This window comes from Ranitomeya variabilis, chromosome 7 (assembly GCF_051348905.1).
Source record: "Ranitomeya variabilis isolate aRanVar5 chromosome 7, aRanVar5.hap1, whole genome shotgun sequence".
Classification (NCBI taxonomy): Eukaryota; Metazoa; Chordata; class Amphibia; order Anura; family Dendrobatidae; genus Ranitomeya; species Ranitomeya variabilis.
Genome location: NC_135238.1, coordinates 7,562,446 through 7,588,193, shown reverse-complemented (window position 1 = coordinate 7,588,193; position 25,748 = coordinate 7,562,446). Strand labels below are relative to the sequence as shown.

Sequence of the window (25,748 nt, the reverse complement as noted above, 5' to 3'; positions counted from 1 at the left end):
CTAATTTATCTTGAGTCGGCCAGGCGTCTGAATCCTAGACAGGCGCGCTGGTCGTTGTTTTTCTCCCGATTTAACTTTGTGGTGTCATATCTGCCTGGGTCCAAGAATGTGAAGGCGGATGCCCTCTCTAGGAGTTTTGAGCCTGACTCGCCTGGTGATTCCGAACCTACCGGCATCCTGAAGGATGGGGTGATATTGTCAGCTGTCTCCCCAGACCTGCGGCGTTCTTTGCAGGAGTTTCAGGTGGATAGGCCTGATCGCTGTCCGCCTGGTAGACTGTTTGTCCCTGATGATTGGACCAGTAGAGTTATCTCGGAGGTTCATTCTTCCGCGTTGACAGGTCATCCTGGAATTTTTGGCACCAGGGATTTGGTGTCTAGGTCCTTCTGGTGGCCTTCTTTGTCTCGAGATGTGCGCATGTTTGTGCAGTCTTGTGATGTTTGTGCTCGGGCCAAGCCCTGCTGTTCTAGGGCCAGTGGGTTGTTGTTGCCCTTGCCTATTCCTAAGAGGCCTTGGACGCACATCTCTATGGACTTTATTTCTGACCTTCCGGTTTCTCGTAGGATGTCTGTCATCTGGGTGATTTGTGACCGTTTTTCTAAGATGGTTCATTTGGTACCGTTACCCAAATTGCCCTCCTCCTCTGAGTTGGTTCCTCTGTTTTTTCAGAATGTGGTGCGTTTGCATGGTATTCCTGAGAATATAGTGTCTGACAGGGGTACTCAGTTTGTGTCTAGATTTTGGCGGACGTTCTGTGCCAGGATGGGTATCGATTTGTCTTTTTCGTCTGCATTCCATCCTCAGACTAATGGCCAGACTGAGCGTACTAATCAGACCTTGGAGACTTACTTGAGGTGTTTTGTGTCCGCTGATCAGGATGATTGGCTTGACTTTTTGCCGTTGGCAGAGTTTGCCCTTAACAATCGGGCCAGTTCTGCTACTTTGGTTTCTCCATTTTTTTGTAATTCAGGGTTTCACCCTCGGTTTTCGTCCGGTCAATTGGAGTCTTCGGATTGTCCTGGAGTGGATGCTGTGGTTGATAGGATGCATCGGATTTGGGGACAGGTTGTGGACAATCTAAAGTTGTCCCAGGAGAAGACTCAACAGTTCACTAATCGTCATCGGCGTGTTGGTCCTCGTCTTTGTGTTGGGGACCTGGTGTGGCTGTCTTCTCGATTTGTTCCTATGAAGGTCTCGTCTCCTAAGTTTAAGCCTCGGTTTATCGGCCCTTATAGGATTCTGGAGGTTCTTAATCCTGTGTCCTTTCGTTTGGACCTCCCGGCATCTTTTAATATCCATAATGTTTTCCATCGGTCATTATTGCGGAGGTATGAGGTACCGGTTGTTCCTTCTGCTGATCCACCTGCTCCTGTGTTGGTTGAGGGTGAATTGGAGTATGTGGTGGAAAAGATCTTGGACTCCCGTGTTTCCAGACGGAAACTTCAGTATCTGGTTAAGTGGAAAGGTTATGGCCAGGAGGATAATTCTTGGGTGACAGCATCCGATGTTCATGCTCCCGATTTGGTTCGTGCATTTCATAGTGCTCATCCAGATCGCCCTGGTGGTTCTGGTGAGGGTTCGGTGCCCCCTCCTTAAGGGGGGGGTACTGTTGTGAATTCGGTTTGTGGGCTCCCCCGGTGGTTTGTTATGGTAGTGTCTCTTATGTGCCTTCTTCCATCTCTGATTACCTGTCGCCACCCTCTAGGGGAGTTTCCTATTTAAGGCTGCTTGGCTGTTAGTCATATGCCGGCCAACAATGTGCTAGTAGCATTCTGTTGCATTCACCTGCTTCAAGTCCCAGTTCAGCTAAGTTGAATTTTGTTTCTTGTTTTGCTATTTTTGTCCAGCTATCTGCAATGTGACCTTTCAGTGCTGGAAGCTCTTGTGGACAGAAAATTACTACTCCAGTGGCATGAGTTGTCACTGGAGTTTAAAGTAGTTTCTGGATGGTGTTTTTGAATAGTGTTTTTAGGTTGACCGTGAAGTAACACTTTCCTGTCCTTCTGCTATCTAGTAAGCGGACCTCACTGTGCTAAATCTGCTGTTCATCCTACGTATGTTATTTCCTCTGAACTCACCGTCAATATCTGTGGGGGCCTACTATCATCTTTTGGGGTTCCTCACTGGAGGTAAGGCAGGCCTGTATATTCCTCTTATAGGGGTAGTTAGATCTCCGGCTGGCGCGTGGTGTCTAGGGCATCGTAGGTACATCCCCCGGCTACTGTAAGTGTTGGGTCAGGTTCAGGTCACGGTCGACCTTAGTTTCCATCACCCGAGAGCTAGTCCGTTTTGTATTTTTATTCCCCTGGTCATTGGGGTAACCATAACACTCCTATATACAAGAATATAACTACTATAATACTGCTCCTATGTACAAGAATATAACTACTATAATACTGCCCCTATATACAAGAATATAACTACTATAATACTGCCCCTATGTACAAGAATATAACTACTATAATACTGCCCCTATGTACAAGAATATAACTACTATAATACTGCCCCTATGTACAGGAATATAACTACTATAATACTGCTCCTATGTACAAGAATATAACTACTATAATACTGCCCCTATGTACAAGAATATAACTACTATAATACTGTCTACTATGTACAAGAATATAACTACTGTAATACTGCCCCTATATACAAGAATATAACTACTATAATACTGCTCCCTATGTACAAGAATATAACTCTATAATACTGCTCCTATGTACAAGAATATAACTACTATAATACTGCTCCTATGTACAAGAATATAACTACTATAATACTGCCCCTATGTACAAGAATATAACTACTATAATAATGCCCCCTATATACAAGAATATAACTACTATAATGCTGCTCCTATGTACAAGAATACAAGTACTATAATACTGCCCCCTATGTACAAGAATATAACTACTATAATACTGCTCCTATGTACAAGAATATAACTACTATAATACTGCTCCTATGTACAAGAATATAACTACTATAATACTGCCTCTATGTACAAGAATATAACTACTATAATACTGCTCCTATGTACAAGAATATAACTACTATAATACTGCCCCTATATACAAGAATATAACTACTATAATACTGCTCCTATGTACAAGAATATAACTACTATAATACTGCCCCTATGTACAAGAATATAACTACTATAATACTGCCCCTATGTACAAGAATATAACTACTATAATACTACCCCTATGTACAAGAATATAACTACTATAATACTGCCCCTATGTACAAGAATATAACTACTATAATACTGCCCCAATGTACAAGAATATAACTACTATAATACTACTCCTATGTACAAGAATATAACTATTATAATACTGCCCTATGTACAAGAATATAACTACTATAATACTGCTCCTATATACAAGATTATAACAACTATAACACTGCTCCTATGTACAAGAATATAACTACTATAATACTAATCCTATGTACAAGAATATACTATAATACTGCCCCTATGTACAAGAATATAACTACTATAATACTAATCCTATGTACAAGAATATACTATAATACTGCCCCTATGTACAAGAATATAACTATAATAATACTGCCCCTATGTACAAGAATATAACTATTATAATACTGCCCTATGTACAAGAATATAACTACTATAATACTGCTCCTATGTACAAGAATATAACTACTATAATACTGCTCCTATGTACAAGAATATAACTACTATAATACTGCCCCTATGTACAAGAATATAACTACTATAATACTGCCCCCTATGTACAAGAATATAACTACTATAATACTGCCCCTATGTACAAGAATATAACTACTGTAATACTGCCCCTATGTACAAGAATATAACTACTATAATACTGCCCCTATGTACAAGAATGTAACTACTGTAATACTGCCCCCTATGTACAAGAATATAACTACTATAATACTGCTCCTATGTACAAGAATATAACTACTATAATACTGCCCCTATGTACAAGAATATAACTACTATAATACTGCTCCCTATGTACAAGAATATAACTACTATAATACTGCTCCTATGTACAAGAATATAACTACTATAATACTGCCCCCTATGTACAAGAATATAACTACTATAATACTGCTCCTATGTACAAGAATATAACTACTATAATACTGCCCCTATGTACAAGAATATAACTACTATAATACTGCCCCTATGTACAAGAATATAACTACTGTAATACTGCCCCTATGTACAAGAATATAACTACTATAATACTGCCCCTATGTACAAGAATATAACTACTGTAATACTGCCCCTATGTACAAGAATATAACTACTATAATACTGCCCCTATGTACAAGAATATAACTACTATAATACTGCCTCTATGTACAAGAATATAACTACTGTAATACTGCCCCTATGTACAAGAATATAACTACTATAATACTGCCTCTATGTACAAGAATATAACTACTATAATACTGCTCCTATGTTCAAGAATATAACTACTATAATACTGCTCCTATGTACAAGAATATAACTACTATAATACTGCCCCTATATACAAGAATATAACTACTATAATACTGCTCCCTATGTACAAGAATATAACTACTATAATACTGCCTCCTAGCTGTGAGGTTGTGTGTTGGTAGCTCTCCTGATGTCTGGAGCAAGCCCAGGGAGGGGCCACCCTGGGCGGGGAAGCTCCCCAGGCAAGGCCCAGGCTTCTCGGCCTACACTGGGACAAGGCTCCCAGACCTCTCTGAATGGGAATACTAATCCCAAAGCCACTGTGAGACCGGTGAATGCAGCGAGCATAAGATGCAGCAGTTCTATGAAGGAAGAAAAACCTGCAAGCAAAGTTTTGGGAGGAAAATCTCCTCCAAGTCCAGCAAAGAAGCCAGAAGGTAAAGTGTTGGTGAGTGATGTTACACAGCACAGTATGAAGTCCTGTAACTCCCCGGTCAGTAAGCAGCCCCTGCCTGGAGCACAGGTGAGATCGGCCTCAGGTGTACAGATCACCTCTCCTGCTTCCAGGCAGAGACGGACGTCTTTGGAAAGACAGACAATCCAGGAGAACTTGCAGCAACATGGCAGTGTGGCGCTGTCAGGACGCACCCGGTCACAATCAGGTGGCAGCGATAAACCTGCTGCGGAGCCTGCATCCAGCCGAGGAGCCACAAAGCCATCTGTGGTGGAACCGCACAAGACAGTGTTCAAAACCCCTGCACCCGTGGTGAAGAGTAAAGCTGTGCAGCCGGCACGTGCACCCGAGCTGCAGCTAGCGGACGAGATACCGGGACTGGTCAGAAAACTGGGTGAGTTACAGCAGCAAAAAAAAGCGCTGCAAATGGAAGTAGACTTTATCTATAACCTAAAAGTCGCTAATCCTGCCGGTAATGATGCCTATGACCTGAGACTGAACACACTGGGGGTGCAGCTGGCAAGTGTGGTGCAGGACATTGAATCTGTGCTGGAGGGCATGGGGCCCCTGGCGGAGACCTACAGGAACCGCGAGCGGTTCGCCTCCTATAAGCAGGACTGTGCTGTAGAGACCGGGACCCCCCAGCAGCGGACATGGCCAGTGTTACAGGCTGCCCGCTTCTGCTTCCAGGAGGGAAAAAACTGCAGCAGCAAACAGCTGAGTGTGAACAGGAGCATGCACTTCAGACTCCAGCAGAGGCACCACATGTCCCAGAATGCCCCACGCAGGAGCAGGACATTATATGTGAGACTGTTTGTGCTGCTGAGGCAGCTGAGTGTGAACAGGAGCATGCACTTCAGACTCCAGCAGAGGCACCACAGGTCCCAGAATGCCCCACGCAGGAGCAGGACAGTGTTTGTGAGACTGTTTGTGCTGCTAAGGCAGCTGAGTGTGAACAGGAGCATGCACTGCAGACTCCAGCAGAGGCACCACAGGTCCCAGAATGCCCCACGCAGGAGCAGGACATTATATGTGAGACTGTTTGTGCTGCTGAGGCAGCTGAGTGTGAACAGGAGCATGCACTTCAGACTCCAGCGGAGGCACCACAGGTCCCAGAATGCCCCACGCAGGAGCAGGACATTATATGTGAGACTGTTTGTGCTGCTGAGGCAGCTGAGTGTGAACAGGAGCATGCACTTCAGACTCCAGCAGAGGCACCACAGGTCCCAGAATGCCCCACGCAGGAGCAGGACATTATTTGTGAGACTGTTTGTGCTGATGAGGCCGAGGCTGAGGCACAGACTGGGGCTGGTGCTGTTGTGCCCATGGGGTCGGGGGTTGGAGGGGTTTCACATTCTGTCATGGACGTGGCACTGTCTGATGATAATGATGCTGCTGATGATAATGTGCATGATATGTGTGACTATCCCCCTTTACCATCTAGTCCACAAGGTGTGGCAGCCCCCCCTGCTGCAGACCCTCTCCCTGTCAGTCGGCCCAGTGTGACCCGGCAGGTGCCCCCCAGGAATGCCTGGAGCCGCGGCGCCCCATCCTTCACCTCCAGCGCCAGGTATACCGGCCAGACATTTAAGCGCATTAATGTGGTGCGGTTTAAATACATAGGTGCCAAGGAGGATCTGCCACAGCGCAGGTATGTGGTGAGGGAGCTGCTATGCGGCCAGATGGGGTTTGTGGCAAACGAGATACTGGCGGTGTCTAACCTTCAGGACAGGCAGGGCTACGAGGTCAGTTTCAAGCTCCAGTGTGACCTGGACAGGTTCTGGGCCAATTACCCCAGGTTCAGAGACGCTGAAGGCTGGAATAAATTTATTTTGGTTCCTATCTCCAGGCCGGACACTGTCACGGTAAATATCACCTTCTGGAATGAGGCCGTTCCACCACAGGACATCGAGGTGTGGCTCCGGAGACACTGTGACCTCGCCTCTGGACTCTCCAAGGTCAGAGATGAGGATGGTATCTGGACAATGGGGTGGAAAGCTGTGGTGAAACTGCGGCAATTCAATAACATTACTGCCCACTTACCCAACTCCTTCTCCATTGGGAGGGAGAAGGGAAGATGTTATTACCCCGGGCAGCCCAGAAAATGTTTCAAATGTGGTGGGAAAGGTCATCTGGCTAACGCCTGTACTGTGGTGAAGTGCAGCCTGTGTGGTGAAATCGGCCATGTCGCTGCGGATTGCCGGGATGTTAGATGTAACCTCTGCGGTAAGATGGGCCACCCTCACAGGGACTGTCCAGACGCCTGGCATAATATCTGCAGAGTCTTCCCTGATGAGGCTGTACTGGCAGGGGCAGAGGCTCAGGAGGATGAGGATGTGGTGGCAGGGGCACATGAGGGGGAGGATTTAATGTCAGGAGAGGTGGTGACCAACCCAGATGCCCAACAGGAGTCCACTCATGTAACACCAGAGAAGCAGGGTATAGAGGGTGCAGAGGGGAACATGGAGGTCCAGCAGCCTCAGGTGTCCCCCCCCCTCAGCATCACTGTCTGAATCTGATGACTGGAGCATTAATCATAATAAAAGGAAGAAAAAGAGCACGTCCTCCCGTAAACCTGAGGCAGAATATGACACCAGTCAGAGAGCTACTAGGAAACTTCAGGATTCTGCAGGAGTGATGGTTGTGTCCAACAAGTATGGAGTTTTATCTGAGTCTAATGATGATGATTATGAGACAGAGTTGAGGAAAGTTGATGCAGAGTGTGACAGGGACATAGAGGACCACCCTCCGTCAAAGCGGAAGCCTTTATCTGTGGACCCTCAGGTAGAGTCTGTCATGGACACCAGTGGTGGACAGAACATCCCTGACTCATGATGATGGCAGTTACTGTGCTCCTTCTCTATTGTGTAGTGATGGCGGGGTTCTCATTAACACTAACATCAAGTAATGTCAATAGTATTAAGGCAAGGAGGACGAGACATGTGGTGTATGAACATCTCACACATCTGGACACCGATGTCATTTTCCTGCAGGAGACACGACTGACATCTCTGGGGCTTATGAGAGAGGCTGAGAGGGAATGGAGGTCCGGTCCTTCTTTCTGGTCACTGGCTGTGGAGCCTTATGCCGGAGTCGCTGTCCTGTTTAACACCAATGATGTGACTGTGCATAGGATGACGGAGGTGGTCATTGGAAGATGTTTGGTCCTGGAAGTCACTATTCATGGGAGGCGACTCCGGCTTATTAACATCTATGGGCCACAGACAGTGACTGACAGGATTCAGCTATTTAATACCGTTAAGCCTTATCTCTTCACTTCTCTTCCTGTGGTGATGGCAGGGGACTTTAATGCCATACTGACATCAGGTGACAGTTCCTCGGGCAGGACAGTGACCAGGGATGGTAAGGTCCTAAATAGCATTATAATGCAGGCTGGACTGACTGACGTTTTCGCACAGGGAGGTCGACAGCCAAAATTCACGTATTCATGTTCGAACAGGAGCAGTAGGATAGATTTTGCTTTTGTAAGTCCTACTGAGGCTGTCGGCACCCTGAGTGAGAAGGTCGTCCCTTACTCTGATCACCTCGCCTTGTGCTTCTGTCTGGGGACCTCTAACCGTCCGGACATCGGTAGAGGGTTGTGGAAGCTCAATTCCAGTCTCCTGGATGATGCTTATGTTCAGAGTCGTGTCTACTCCCTTATCCAGCTTCATCTGGATAGGGTTGACTTCTATGACAACATGACCGACTGGTGGGAGGACGTCAAGGAGGATATCAGATGCCTCTTAAAGAGACTGTCAGTTAATAAAGGGAGGAATAAGTACAGCCAGTACCTAAAGCTGCGTAAAGAATTGGAGTCACTATATTCGGCGGGCGGGGATGACAAAGTGAAGATCGACCGACTGAAATCTGAGATAAGGCAGTATCAGTATAGTAGGTATACCTCCCTGGTTCTTGAACGGGATTATGGGTCCTTAGGGGCCCCTGATCCCTTTGAGAATTGCAGGGAGAGGGTAGTCAAAAAAATGGTCACGGGTCTCACTGACTTCCAGGGTGTATTGCAGGAGTCACGGGAGGGTATCCTGGAGGTGGTGGGATCTTACTATGCTGACTTGTTTCAGAGGAAAGTTTTGGATAAAGATAAGATGGCTCAATTCTTGGAGGCAACTCCTGTGCCTGATACTAATGATCTGGACTTTTCTCCTTTGACAGCAGAGTTAACGGTGGAGGAAGTTAAGGAGGCTATTGATAAATTACATCTGAAGAAGGCACCAGGTCCAGATGGCATAACAGCAGAATTTTATAGGAAATTCAGAGACCTCCTGGCTCCAATCCTCGTGGATGTGTATAGAAGTTGTCTAGAAAATCACCTGATGCCTCCATCCATGAGAGTGTCCTCGTTGATTCTGCTGTCTAAGGGTAAAGAGCCGAGCGACATCAAGAACTGGAGGCCGATTGCCCTCTTGAATGTGGACAGGAAGATTCTAGCAAAGACCTGTTTTCTAGATTAGTCTGTTTTGTCCCCAGCACTGTTGGCAGGCTCTCAGTTTGGCACAGTAAAAGGGCGGAACATCTCTGGAGCAGTCATCTCGATACGGGAGATGTTTGAGAGATGTAAAGCTCTGCGGTGTGGGAAATATATTGTTAGTCTGGACCAGGCTAAAGCCTTTGACAGGGTTGATCATGACTATCTGTGGGCCACTTTGTCAAAGTACGGTATTCCGGGACAATTTGTGGATTGGCTGAAGACATTGTACAGAGAGGCGGTGAGCTTTCCTCTGATTAATGGTTGGCAGGGTGACACTTTTGGAGTTGAGGCAGGGGTGAGACAGGGTTGCCCACTGAGTCCGCTCCTGTATGTTTTTGCCCTAGACCCGTTTCTGAGGTCACTGCAGGAGTGCGATTTTCAGGGGGTGCCGGTCCCCCATTGCCTGCCTCTGAATGTTGTTGCCTATGCGGATGATGTGACGTTGGTGATCTCTAATCCTCGAGAGGTGCAGATGTTATCTGCGTCTATCAGAAGTTACTCAGAGGCCTCCGGGTCTCTGGTCAACCTTGAGAAGAGTCAAGCTCTGTGGACATTAGATACTGATCCCAGCTTTGATCTGCGGCAGTTTGCCAAAGCCTCCACCCATATTAAGATCCTAGGGGTTAAATTTGGGAGGGATGATAATGCCACGCTAAATTGGGAGGAGAAATTGGAAACCGGAAATGCAAAGGTTCAGCGATGGAAGAACTGGAGGCTGACCTACAGAGAAAGGGTCGCAATGTTGAAGACTTACCTGGTCCCTGTTTTCTTGTATGTCTCTGTCATTTTCCCTTTGCCAGAATCTTTCTCGGCGAGGCTCTTCAGCCTGTTCTTCCAGCTCTTGTGGGGGAATAGGTTGAACCTAATAAAGAGGGGAATAACATACCTACGGTGGAGAGAGGGTGGACTGGATATGTTGAATCCAAGGGTTTTCTTTGACTCCTTGTTTCTAAAGGTAAATTTTGGGAACATGGACTCAAACAGTAGCTCCCTGTGGGTAAATAGTATCAGGTACTGGATATTGCCTTTTGCAGAATCTTGGGTGCGAGGCGGCAGTCTCAAGAGGAGGAGATGGACAGGTGATCACCTCCCCCAGTATCTGGACTACGGTCTGAAGTGTGTTAGGAGGTGGGGACTGGAGAAGTCTTACATTGAGAGGAGTACGAGAAGAGACATATATGCTCATGTATGTAGGACTTTCTTCTACTCTCCACTGGCCCTGAGAGATTGTGTCACCACCACCCTGCAGGAAAGCCTTAGGTTCCTAAACGGGAAACGACTGCCTCCTAAACTGTTTGATGTCACTTGGCTTTCACTGCATAGTCGGCTCTTTGTCAGGGGGAACCTGAAACATCTGAGTGTCTCTGATAGGAATTGTCCCCTTGGTTGTCAGCAGGAGGAGACTATGGAGCACTTTATATGTGATTGCTGGGGAGGGAGGAAGATCTGGGAGGAAGTGTCAGATAGTCTAAAAATCCCCAGACTGCGGACCCTAAAGTATCCTGACATAATCTATGGTGTTCCCTCCACTGTTAAGGCCCCGTCTCACTAAGCGATTTACCAACGATCACGACCAGCGATATGACCTGGCCGTGATCGTTGGTAAGTCGCTGTGTGGTCGCTGGGGAGCTGTCACACAGACAGCTCTCCCCAGCGACCAACGATCAGGGGAACGACTTCGGCATCGTTGAAACTGTCTTCAACGATGCCGAAGTCCCCCTGCAGCACCCGGGTAACCAGGGTAAACATCGGGTTACTAAGCGCAGGGCCGCGCTTAGTAACCCGATGTTTACCCTGGTTACCAAAAAAAACAAACACTACATACTCGCCTTTCGGTGTCCAGGTCCCTTGCCGTCTGCTTCCTGCTCTGACTGAGCCGCCGTACAGTGAGAAGTGAGAGCGCAGCGGTGACGTCACTGCTGTGCTCTCACTTCTCACTGTACGGCCGGGAGTCAGTGAGAGCAGGAAGCGGACGGCAAGGGACCTGGACACCGAAAGGCGAGTATGTACTGTTTGTTTTTTTTTACATTTACGCTGGTAACCAGGGTAAACATCGGGTTACTAAGCGCGGCCCTGCGCTTAGTAACCCGATGTTTACCCTGGTTACCAGTGAAGACATCGCTGGATCGGTGTCACACACACCGATTCAGCAATGTCAGCGGGGCCTCAACGACCAAAAAAAGGTCCAGGCCATTCCGACACGACCAGCGATCTCGCAGCAGGGGCCTGATCGCTGGTACGTGTCACACATAGCGAGATCGCTATGGAGGTCGCTGTTGCGTCACAAAACTTGTGACTCAGCAGCGATCTCGCTAGCGATCTCGCTATGTGAGACGGGGCCTTCAGTAACATCGACAGAGAGACGATGTACATTATAATAAGTGTCATTAAATACTATCATTGGCACATGAGAACCCGGGTGTCACTGCACAATGAGCTGTTCGATCACACCGCTGCGGCTGGTCAGGTTATGTCAGAACTCCGGTGGATAAAATCACTAGAAGTTGGAAGGAGTCAGAGAAACAATAAGTTATGGAGGAACATAAATTTCAGTTAGGAAATATGATGATATATATATTGTTTTGTTATTGTTTTGTTTGATTTTCTTCTCCATCCAGGTGTGGACACTTAAATTTATTTATGAATATGATCTGACTGTTTAGTACTTGGTGTGTATATAACCTAAGTGATTTGTGTTTTGTAATATTGGGTGATTTTTGTTTTTATTATTATTGTATTTATGTTTGATTTTATAATAAAAATTGCCCCTATGTACAAGAATATAACTACTGTAATACTGCCCCTATGTACAAGAATATAACTACTGTAATACTGCCCCTATGTACAAGAATATAACTACTATAATACTGCCCCTATGTACAAGAATATAACTACTATAATACTGTCTCCTATGTTCAAGAATATAACTACTATAATACTGCCCCTATGTACAAGAATATAACTACTATAATACTGCCCCAATGTACAAGAATATAACTACTATAATACTGCTCCTATGTACAATATAACTACTATAACACTGCTCATATGTACAAGAATATAACTACTATAATACTGCCCCTATGTACCAGAATATAACTACTATAATACTGCCCCTATGTACAAGAATATAACTACTATAATACTGCTCCTATGTACCAGAATATAACTACTATAATACTGCTCCTATGTACAAGAATATAACTGCTATAATACTGCCCCTATGTACCAGAATATAACTACTATAATACTGCTCCTATGTACAAGAATATAACTACTATAATACTTCCCCTATATACAAGAATATAACTACTATAATACTGCCCCCTATGTACAAGAATATAACTACTATAATAATGCCCCCTATATACAAGAATATAACTACTATAATGCTGCTCCTATGTACAAGAATACAAGTACTATAATACTGCCCCCTATGTACAAGAATATAACTACTATAATACTGCTCCTATGTACAAGAATATAACTACTATAATACTGCTCCTATGTACAAGAATATAACTACTATAATACTGCCTCTATGTACAAGAATATAACTACTATAATACTGCTCCTATGTACAAGAATATAACTTCTATAATACTGCCCCTATATACAAGAATATAACTACTATAATACTGCTCCTATGTACAAGAATATAACTACTATAATACTGCTCCTATGTACAAGAATATAACTACTATAATACTGCTCCTATGTACAAGAGTATAACTACTATAATACTGCTCCTATGTACAAGAATATAACTACTATAATACTGCCCCTATGTACAAGAATATAACTACTATAATAATGCCCCCTATATACAAGAATATAACTACTATAATGCTGCTCCTATGTACAAGAATACAAGTACTATAATACTGCCCCCTATGTACAAGAATATAACTACTATAATACTGCTCCTATGTACAAGAATATAACTACTATAATACTGCTCCTATGTACAAGAATATAACTACTATAATACTGCCTCTATGTACAAGAATATAACTACTATAATACTGCTCCTATGTACAAGAATATAACTACTATAATACTGCTCCTATGTACAAGAATATAACTACTATAATACTGCTCCTATGTACAAGAATATAACTACTATAATACTGCCTCCTATGTACAAGAATGTAACTACTATAATACTGCTCCTATGTACAAGAATATAACTACTATAATACTGCTCCTATGTACAAGAATATAACTACTATAATACTGCCTCTATGTACAAGAATATAACTACTATAATACTGCTCCTATGTACAAGAATATAACTACTATAATACTGCTCCTATGTACAAGAATATAACTACTATAATACTGCTCCTATGTACAAGAATATAACTACTATAATACTGCCTCCTATGTACAAGAATGTAACTACTATAATACTGCTCCTATGTACAAGAATATAACTACTATAATACTGCTCCTATATACAGCAATATAACTACTATAATACTGCCCCTATATACAAGAATATAACTACTATAATGCTGCTCCTATGTACAAGAATACAAGTACTATAATACTGCCCCCTATGTACAAGAATATAACTACTATAATACTGCTCCTATGTACAAGAATATAACTACTATAATACTGCTCCTATGTACAAGAATATAACTACTATAATACTGCCTCTATGTACAAGAATATAACTACTATAATACTGCTCCTATGTACAAGAATATAACTACTATAATACTGCTCCTATGTACAAGAATATAACTACTATAATACTGCTCCTATGTACAAGAATATAACTACTATAATACTGCCTCCTATGTACAAGAATGTAACTACTATAATACTGCTCCTATGTACAAGAATATAACTACTATAATACTGCTCCTATATACAGCAATATAACTACTATAATACTGCCCCTATGTACAAGAATATAACTACTATACATAGTTACATAGTTACATAGTTATTAAGGTTGAAGGAAGACTTTAAGTCCATCTAGTTCAACCCATAGCCTAACCTAACATGCCCTAACATGTTGATCCAGGGGAAGGCAAAAAAACCCCATGTGGCAAAGAGTAAGCTCCACCATGGGGAAAAAAATTCCTTCCCGACTCCACATACGGCAATCAGACTAGTTCCCTGGATCAACGCCTTATCAAGGAATCTAGTGTATATACCCTGTAACATTATACTTTTCCAGAAAGGTATCCAGTCCCCTCTTAAATTTAAGTAATGACTCACTCATTACAACATCATACGGCAGAGAGTTCCATAGTCTCACTGCTCTTACAGTAAAGAATCCGCGTCTGTTATTATGCTTAAACCTTCTTTCCTCCAGACTTAGAGGATGCCCCCTTGTCCCTGTCACCGGTCTATGATTAAAAAGATCATCAGAAAGGTCTTTGTACTGTCCCCTCATATATTTATACATTAACATAAGATCACCCCTTAGTCTTCGTTTTTCTAAACTAAATAGCCCCAAGTGTAATAACCTATCTTGGTATTGCAGACCCCCCAGTCCTCTAATAACCTTGGTCGCTCTTCTCTGCACCCGCTCCAGTTCAGCTATGTCTTTCTTATACACCGGAGATCAGAACTGTGCACAGTATTCTAAGTGTGGTCGAACTAGTGACTTGTATAGAGGTAAAATCATGTTCTCCTCATGAGCATCTATGCCTCTTTTACTGCATCCCATTATTTTATTTGCCGTCGTAGCAGCTGCCTGACACTGACCACTGAATATGAGTTTGTCATCCACCTATACACCCAGGTCTTTTTCATTGACGGTTTTGCCCAGAGTTTTAGAATTAAGCACATAGTTATACATCTTATTACTTCTACCCAAGTGCATGACCTTACATTTATCCCCATTAAAGCTCATTTGCCATTTATCAGCCCAAGCTTCTAGTTTACATAAATCATCCTGTAATATAAAATTGTCCTCCCCTGTATTGATTACCCTGCAGAGTTTAGTGTCATCTGCAAATATTGAAATTCTACTCTGAATGCCCCCTACAAGGTCATTAATAAATATGTTAAAAAGAAGAGGGCCCAATACTGACCCTGTGGTACCCCACTGCTAACCGCGACCCAGTCCGAGTGTGCTCCATTAATAACCACCCTTTGTTTCCTATCCCTGAGCCAGCTCTCAATCCACTTACACATATTTTCCCCTATCCCCATTATTCTCATTTTATGTAACAACCTTTTGTGTGGCACCGTATCAAAAGCTTTGGAAAAGTCCATATACACTACGTCCACTGGGTTCCCTTGGTCCAGTCCGGAACTTACCTCTTCATAGAAGCTGATCAGATTAGTCTGACATGATCGGTCCCTAGTAAACCCGTGCTGATACTGGGTCATGAGGTTATTCCTCTTCAGATACTCCAGCATAGTATCCCTTAGAATGCCCCCCAGGATTTTACCCACAGTAGAGGTTAAACTTACTGGCCTATAATTTCCGAGTTCAGTTTTTGTCCCCTTTTTGAATATTGGCCCCACATTTGCTATACGCCAGTCCTGTGGTACAGACCCTGTTATTATGCAGTCTTTAAAGATTAATAATAATGGTCTATCAATGACTGTACTTAATTCCTGCAGTACTCGGGGGTGGATCCCATCCGGGCCCGGAGATTTGTCAATTCTAGTGATTTTTAGACGCCGCCGTACTTCCTGCTGGGTTAAGCAGGTGACATTTAATGGGGAATTTTTATCACTAGTCATATTGTCGCCATGGGATTTTCTTTTGTAAATACTGATGAAAAAAAGTCATTTAGCAGATTGGCTTTTTCCTCATCCTCATCCACCATTTCACCCAGACTATTTTTAAGGGGGCCAACACTATCATTTTTTAGTTTCTTACTATTTATGTAGTTAAAGAATATTTTGGGATTATTTTTACTCTCTCTGGCAATGAGTCTCTCTGTCTCAATCTTTGCTGCCTTGATTTGCTTTTTACAGAATGTATTTAATTTTTTGTATTTATTTAATGCCTCCTCACTACCTACTTCCTTTAATTCTCTAAATGCTTTCTTTTTGTCCCTTATTGCGCCCCTTACAGCTCTATTTAGCCATATTGGTTTCCTCCTATTTCTAGTATGTTTATTCCCATACGGTATATACTGTGCACAGGTCCTATCCAGGATGCTAATAACTGTCTCCCATTTTCTTTGTGTATTTTTATGTCTCAGGATATCGTCCCAGTTAATTGCACCAAGATCCTCTCTCATCCGTTGGAAATTTGCCCTCCTGAAGTTTAGTGTCCTTGTCACCCCTCTACTACACATCTTATTAAAGGTTACATGAAAACTTATTATTTTGTGATCACTATTCCCCCAGTGACCCCCAACCCTTATATTTGATATGCGGTCTGGCCTGTTGGTTAATATTAGGTCTAGCAGTGCCCCCCTTCTTGTTGGGTCCTGAACCAGTTGTGAAAGGTAATTGTCTCTCATAGTTGTCAGACCCCGATTACCTTTGCTGGAACTGCAGGTTTCTGTTCCCCAATCTATTTCAGGGTAGTTGAAGTCCCCCATAATAATGACTTCTCCTTGAGTCGCAGCTTCATCTATTTGCTTTACGAGGATATTCTCCATTGCTTCCATTATTTTTGGAGATTTATAATAAACTCCTATCAGTAATTTATTATTTTTTCCCCCTCCCCTTATCTCCACCCACAGGGACTCTACATTTTCATTAAATTCACCTATATTATCACGCAGGATGGGTTTTAAGGAAGATTTTACATATAGACACACCCCTCCCCCTCGCTTATCTATACGGTCATTTCTGAACAGGCTATAGCCCTGCAAGTTAACAGCCCAGTCATGGCTCTCATCCAGCCACGTCTCAGATATCCCCACCATGTCATCATTATGCTCCAACAACATTAGTTCTAATTCCTCCATGTTGTTGGCGAGGCTTCTGGCATTAGTATACATGCACTTGATGTTACTCTCTGTACCTCTATTCTTTCTTAAATTATTAACTGTTCTAACCCCACCCCCCATGCCCCCGCCACCCCCAACTTCCTTATTTGTGCCCAGGTCTCTATCTGCACTATCTTCCCCTCCTATAAAATGAATACCCTCCCCCCCAATCCCTAGTTTAAACACTCCTCCAACCTTCTAACCATTTTCTCCCCAGCACAGCTGCACCTTCCCCATTGAGGTGCAGCCCGTCCCTAGCGTAGAGCCTGTAGCCAACTGACAAGTCGGCCCAGTTCTGCAGGAACCCAAACCCCTCCTTCCTACACCAATTCTTGAGCCACTTATTAACCTCCCTAATCTCCCGTTGCCTCTCTGGCGTGGCACGTGGTACAGGCAGTATTTCGGAAAATACCACGTATAATACTGCCCCTATGTACAAGAATATAACTACTATAATACTGCCCCTATGTACAAGAATATAACTACTATAATACTACCCCTGTATACAAGAATATAACTACTATAATACTGCCCCCTATGTACAAGAATATAACTACTATAATACTGCTCCTATGTACAAGAATATAACTACTATAATACTGCTCCTATGTACAAGAATATAACTACTATAATACTGCTCCTATGTACCAGAATATAACTACTATAATACTGCTCCTATGTACAAGAATATAACTACTATAATACTGCCCCTATGTACAAGAATATAACTACTATAATACTGCTCCTATGTACAAGAATATAACTACTATAATACTGCTCCTATGTACAAGAATATAACTACTATAATACTACCCCTGTGTACAAGAATATAACTACTATAATACTGCCCCTATGTACAAGAATATAACTACTATAATACTGCCCCTATGTACAAGAATATAACTACTATAATACCGCCCCTATGTACAGGAATATAACTACTATAATACTGCTCCTATGTACAAGAATATAACTACTATAATACTGCCCCTATGTACAATAATATAACTACTATAATACTGCCCCTATGTACAAGAATATAACTACTGTAATACTGCCCCTATGTACAAGAATATAACTACTATAATACTGCTCCTATGTATAAGAATATAACTACTATAATACTGCTCCTATGTACAAGAATATAACTACTATAATACTGCTCCTATGTACAAGAATATAACTACTATAATACTGCTCCTATGTACAATATAACTACTATAATACTGCACCTATGTACAAGAATATAACTACTATAATACTGCTCCTATGTACAATATAACTACTATAATACTGCTCCTATGTACAAGAATATAACTACTATAATACTGCTCCTATGTACAATATAACTACTATAATACTGCCCCTATGTACAAGAATATAACTACTATAATACCGCCCCTATGTACAAGAATATAACTACTATAATACTGCTCCTATGTACAAGAATATAACTACTATAATACTGCCCCTATGTACAAGAATATAACTACTATAATACTGCTCCTATGTACAAGAATATAACTACTATAATACTGCTCCTATGTACAAGAATATAACTACTATAATACTACCCCTGTGTACAAGAATATAACTACTATAATACTGCCCCTATGTACAAGAATATAACTACTATAATACTGCCCCTATGTACAAGAATATAACTACTATAATACCGCCCCTATGTACAGGAATATAACTACTATAATACTGCTCCTATGTACAAGAATATAACTACTATAATACTGCCCCTATGTACAATAATATAACTACTATAATACTGCCCCTATGTACAAGAATATAACTACTGTAATACTGCCCCTATGTACAAGAATATAACTACTATAATACTGCTCCTATGTATAAGAATATAACTACTATAATACTGCTCCTATGTACAAGAATATAACTACTATAATACTGCTCCTATGTACAAGAATATAACTACTATAATACTGCTCCTATGTACAATATAACTACTATAATACTGCACCTATGTACAAGAATATAACTACTATAATACTGCTCCTATGTACAATATAACTACTATAATACTGCTCCTATGTACAAGAATATAACTACTATAATACTGCTCCTATGTACAATATAACTACTATAATACTGCCCCTATGTACAAGAATATAACTACTATAATACCGCCCCTATGTACAAGAATATAACTACTATAATACTGCTCCTATGTACAAGAATATAACTACTATAATACTGCCCCTATGTACAAGAATATAACTACTATAATACTGCTCCTATGTACAATATAACTACTATAATACTGCACCTATGTACCAGAATATAACTACTATAATACTGCTCCTATGTACAATATAACTACTATAATACTGCCCATATGTACAAGAATATAACTACTATAATACCGCCCCTATGTACAAGAATATAACTACTATAATACTGCTCCTATGTACAAGAATATAACTACTATAATACTGCCCCTATGTACAAGAATATAACTACTATAATACTGCTCCTATGTACCAGAATATAACTACTATAATACTGCTCCTATGTACAAGAATATAACTACTATAATACTGCCCCTATGTACAAGAATATAACTACTATAATACTGCTCCTATGTACAAGAATATAACTACTATAATACTGCTCCTATGTACAAGAATATAACTACTATAATACTACCCCTGTGTACAAGAATATAACTACTATAATACTGCCCCTATGTACAAGAATATAACTACTATAATACTGCCCCTATGTACAAGAATATAACTACTATAATACCGCCCCTATGTACAGGAATATAACTACTATAATACTGCTCCTATGTACAAGAATATAACTACTATAATACTGCCCCTATGTACAATAATATAACTACTATAATACTGCCCCTATGTACAAGAATATAACTACTGTAATACTGCCCCTATGTACAAGAATATAACTACTATAATACTGCTCCTATGTATAAGAATATAACTACTATAATACTGCTCCTATGTACAAGAATATAACTACTATAATACTGCTCCTATGTACAAGAATATAACTACTATAATACTGCTCCTATGTACAATATAACTACTATAATACTGCACCTATGTACAAGAATATAACTACTATAATACTGCTCCTATGTACAATATAACTACTATAATACTGCTCCTATGTACAAGAATATAACTACTATAATACTGCTCCTATGTACAATATAACTACTATAATACTGCCCCTATGTACAAGAATATAACTACTATAATACCGCCCCTATGTACAAGAATATAACTACTATAATACTGCTCCTATGTACAAGAATATAACTACTATAATACTGCCCCTATGTACAAGAATATAACTACTATAATACTGCTCCTATGTACAATATAACTACTATAATACTGCACCTATGTACCAGAATATAACTACTATAATACTGCTCCTATGTACAATATAACTACTATAATACTGCCCCTATGTACAAGAATATAACTACTATAATACCGCCCCTATGTACAAGAATATAACTACTATAATACTGCTCCTATGTACAAGAATATAACTACTATAATACTGCCCCTATGTACAAGAATATAACTACTATAATACTGCTCCTATGTACAAGAATATAACTACTATAATACTGCCCCTATGTACAATAATATAACTACTATAATACTGCCCCTATGTACAAGAATATAACTACTATAATACTGCCCCTATGTACAAGAATATAACTACTATAATACTGCTCCTATATATAAGAATATAACTACTATAATACTGCTCCTATGTACAAGAATATAACTACTATAATACTGCTCCTATGTACAAGAATATAACTACTATAATACTGCTCCTATGTACAATATAACTACTATAATACTGCTCCTATGTACAAGAATATAACTACTATAATACTGCTCCTATGTACAAGAATATAACTACTATAATACTGCCCCTATGTACAAGAATATAACTACTATAATACTGCTCCTATGTATAAGAATATAACTACTATAATACTGCTCCTATGTACAAGAATATAACTACTATAATACTGCTCCTATGTACAAGAATATAACTACTATAATACTGCCCCCTATGCACAAGAATATAACTACTATAATACTGCTCCTATGTACAATATAACTACTATAATACTGCACCTATGTACAAGAATATAACTACTATAATACTGCTCCTATGTACAATATAACTACTATAATACTGCACCTATGTACAAGAATATAACTACTATAATACTGCCCCTATGTACAAGAATATAACTACTATAATACTGCTCCTATGTATAAGAATATAACTACTATAATACTGCTCCTATGTACAAGAATATAACTACTATAATACTGCTCCTATGTACAAGAATATAACTACTATAATACTGCTCCTATGTACAATATAACTACTATAATACTGCACCTATGTACAAGAATATAACTACTATAATACTGCTCCTATGTACAATATAACTACTATAATACTGCTCCTATGTACAAGAATATAACTACTATAATACTGCTCCTATGTACAATATAACTACTATAATACTGCCCCTATGTACAAGAATATAACTACTATAATACCGCCCCTATGTACAAGAATATAACTACTATAATACTGCTCCTATGTACAAGAATATAACTACTATAATACTGCCCCTATGTACAAGAATATAACTACTATAATACTGCTCCTATGTACAAGAATATAACTACTATAATACTGCCCCTATGTACAATAATATAACTACTATAATACTGCCCCTATGTACAAGAATATAACTACTATAATACTGCCCCTATGTACAAGAATATAACTACTATAATACTGCTCCTATATATAAGAATATAACTACTATAATACTGCTCCTATGTACAAGAATATAACTACTATAATACTGCTCCTATGTACAAGAATATAACTACTATAATACTGCTCCTATGTACAATATAACTACTATAATACTGCTCCTATGTACAAGAATATAACTACTATAATACTGCTCCTATGTACAAGAATATAACTACTATAATACTGCCCCTATGTACAAGAATATAACTACTATAATACTGCTCCTATGTATAAGAATATAACTACTATAATACTGCTCCTATGTACAAGAATATAACTACTATAATACTGCTCCTATGTACAGGAATATAACTACTATAATACTGCCCCCTATGCACAAGAATATAACTACTATAATACTGCTCCTATGTACAATATAACTACTATAATACTGCACCTATGTACAAGAATATAACTACTATAATACTGCTCCTATGTACAATATAACTACTATAATACTGCACCTATGTACAAGAATATAACTACTATAATACTGCCCCTATGTACAAGAATATAACTACTATAATACTGCTCCTATGTACAATATAACTACTATAATACTACCCCTATGTACAAGAATATAACTACTATAATACTGCCCCTATGTACAAGAATATAACTACTATAATACTGCCCCTATGTACAAGAATATAACTACTATAATACTGCTCCTATGTACAATATAACTACTATAATACTGCTCCTATGTAGAAGAATATAACTACTATAATACTGCTCCTATGTACAATATAACTACTATAATACTGCTCCTATGTAGAAGAATATACCTAATATATTGTATACTCGTCATGTGATTAATATTTATGGATGTTCTTGTATGTGATGGACATGTTGTAAGGAAGGATAACTCCTGGCTCTTTCATTGTCTTTCAGGGAGACTCGGGAGGACCTCTTGTGTGTAAAGTCAATGCCACTTGGTTCCAGATTGGCGTTGTCAGCTGGGGAGTCGGATGTGCTTTACCCAACCGCCCCGGTGTCTACACCCTGGTAACCACCTACCAGACATTTATCCGGCAATACATACCAGATTTGAGCTTCGAATATGTGACCGATATCCCACAACCTTCTGAAAAATGCAGAGGGAACATGAACGTGTCGTGTTATTTACTGATACTTCTCATTATTGCAGCCTCAGTGCTTCAATATTTCTAGGTTATAATTTGCGGGACCAATGTGTGGTCTCTGGGCTGTAGACTCTCCAGTTTATGCCGTGAGGGCCTTCGCATCAAATTTTTATCCATCTTTATTGCCAATGTTTTCCAATATCTTAATAATGATGTCGGTGCTTTTTTTGTTGCTGTATCAATATATAACATGGGATTCCAGTTAATCTCATTTGTTGGAGATCAAAAAAACACAAAAGTGATGGCACCAAAAACTAATGTGTGTATTAAAATCTTTTAAAAGAATCATTGCTGCTATTAATGTGTTTTTCTTTGTTGCCAATATTTTAAGAATTTCAATCACAACTCCATTGTAACAGGTGAATAAGAGTGCAACACTAAGCCCACCATCATGCAGAAAGAGAGGGCGACATAAATCCCACACAACATGGGGTAGAGTGGAAGATACCAAGCCAACCATGAAACACAAGAGAGAAAGGCACCAAGCCTTCTATAACTGAAAAAGAAGGGGACAATAAGCCCACCACAACATAGAGAAGAAAGGTGGGTACAATGCCCACCACAACATAGAGAAGAGATCGGGGCACAAAGTCCACCACAACATAGACAAGAGAGGTGAGCACAAAGTCCACCACAACATAGAGAAGAGAGGTGGGTACAATGTTCACCACAACATAGAGAAGAGAGGTGGGGACAAAGTCCACCACAACATAGAGAAGAAAGGTGGGCACACAGTCTACCACAACATAGAGAAGAAAGGTGGGCAGAAAGTCCACTCCCAACATAGAGAAGAAAGGTGGGCACAAAGTCCACCACAACATAGAGAAGAGAGGTGGGCACAAAGTCCACCACAACATAGAGAAGAGCGGTGGGCCCAAAGTCCACCACAACATAGAGAAGAGGTCGAGGCACAAAGTCCACCACAACATAGTGTGAAAGGTGGGCACAAAGTCCACCACAACATAGAGAAGAAAGGTGGGTACAATGTCCACCACAGCATAGAGAAGAAAGGTGAGCACAAAGTCCACCACAACATAGAGAAGAAAGGTGGGCACAAAGTCCACCACAACATAGAGAAGAAAGGTGAGCACAAAGTCCACCACAACATAGAGAAGAAAGGTGGGTACAATGTCCACCACAACATAGAGAAGAAAGGTGGGCACAAAGTCCACCACAACATAAAGGAGAGATGGGCCACCAAGCTGACCATGACACAGAAAAAAGACATTGCCAAGTCCAGCACAACAAAGGGAAGAGAGGGGGACAAGTCCACCACAATATGGAGATGAGTAGGGGACATAAAACCCACCATGATTCAGGGAAGAGAGAAAGTCACCAAGCCTTCGTCAACATGAAGATACGGGAACATTAAGCGCACCACAATTTAGAGAAAAAGTGAAGGGCACCAAGTCCAAGTGTGAGAGCACTAAGTCCACTATAACACAAGAGGGCAAAGACACAGGGCACCAAGCCAACCCTGGCACAAAGGATAGAGAATGGTGCTAAGTCTACCACAATGCTGAGAAGACAGAAGACAGTGTGTACAAACCCCACCACATAATTTACAACAAGAGTGGAAAAGCACAGTTCAACTTGAAAAGGGGGGAGGAGGCCGAAAACCTACCATAAGACGGAGAAAAAGGCAGTAACCAGCCACCGCCATAATACTGTGTGTGAAAGTAATAGTAGTGGTGGACCTTCTAAAATGTAACTTATACCGAGTTGCCGAGTCTAATGTTCTTCACTGCAGGGATCTCACAGTTCCTTCAGTACTAGTCTTAGATTGGTGGTGGCAGAACCTTAGCTGTATAAGAACCGCAGTAAATAACAGGTCAAGAGTTGATAACAGGCTGTGAAAAAATGTATAAAGAAGGCCTAATAAAGAAGCCGAGGCAAACACACAGTACAACAACCAATTACTATAATCCAGTGGTGAAAAGAAAGCTGTTAAACAAACCCACACAGCGTCATCTGTTGTGAACTCTGTTTTCAGGCTCCCTCTTGTGGTCACAGGTGGTATTGTGTGACTTTGGTTTTTGGGCTCCCCCTAGTGGCTTTGTTTGTTATCCTGCGGGTCTGTGGCTGGATCAGCTGCCTCGTTATTCACTAGGGAGGTTCCTATTTAGCTCTGCTTCACTTTCACTTGTTGCCGGCTGTCGTTGTATTCAGTGCTATTCTGATTACTCCTGATTATCTTCGCTTTCAGTCTCTTCAGGATAAGCTAAGTTCTGTTTGATTATTTTTTGCTCATCAATCTGCAATATGATTTCTGTGTATGATGAGTTTAGTCCAGCTTGCTAATATGTGATTTCTTGCTGCTGGTAAGCTCTGGGGTACGGAGTTGCTTCCCCCGCACCATTAGTTGGTGCGGGGGCTCGAGCAATCTCTGCGTTGATATTTTGAATAGGGTTTTTAA

The 25,748-nt window shown here is 40.8% G+C and overlaps 1 pseudogene across 1 annotated transcript in view; it reads left to right on the top strand.

Moving 5' to 3' along the window:
- Positions 1 to 23,610, top strand: part of LOC143785251 (transmembrane protease serine 9-like) — a 64,079-nt pseudogene extending 40,469 nt beyond the window's left edge. Inside the window, exon 9 of the transcript XR_013217960.1 lies at positions 23,082 to 23,610. The product of XR_013217960.1 is annotated as a transmembrane protease serine 9-like (transcript). The remainder of the gene's footprint in view (positions 1 to 23,081) is intronic.
- The last annotated feature ends 2,138 nt before the right edge of the window (positions 23,611 to 25,748 follow it).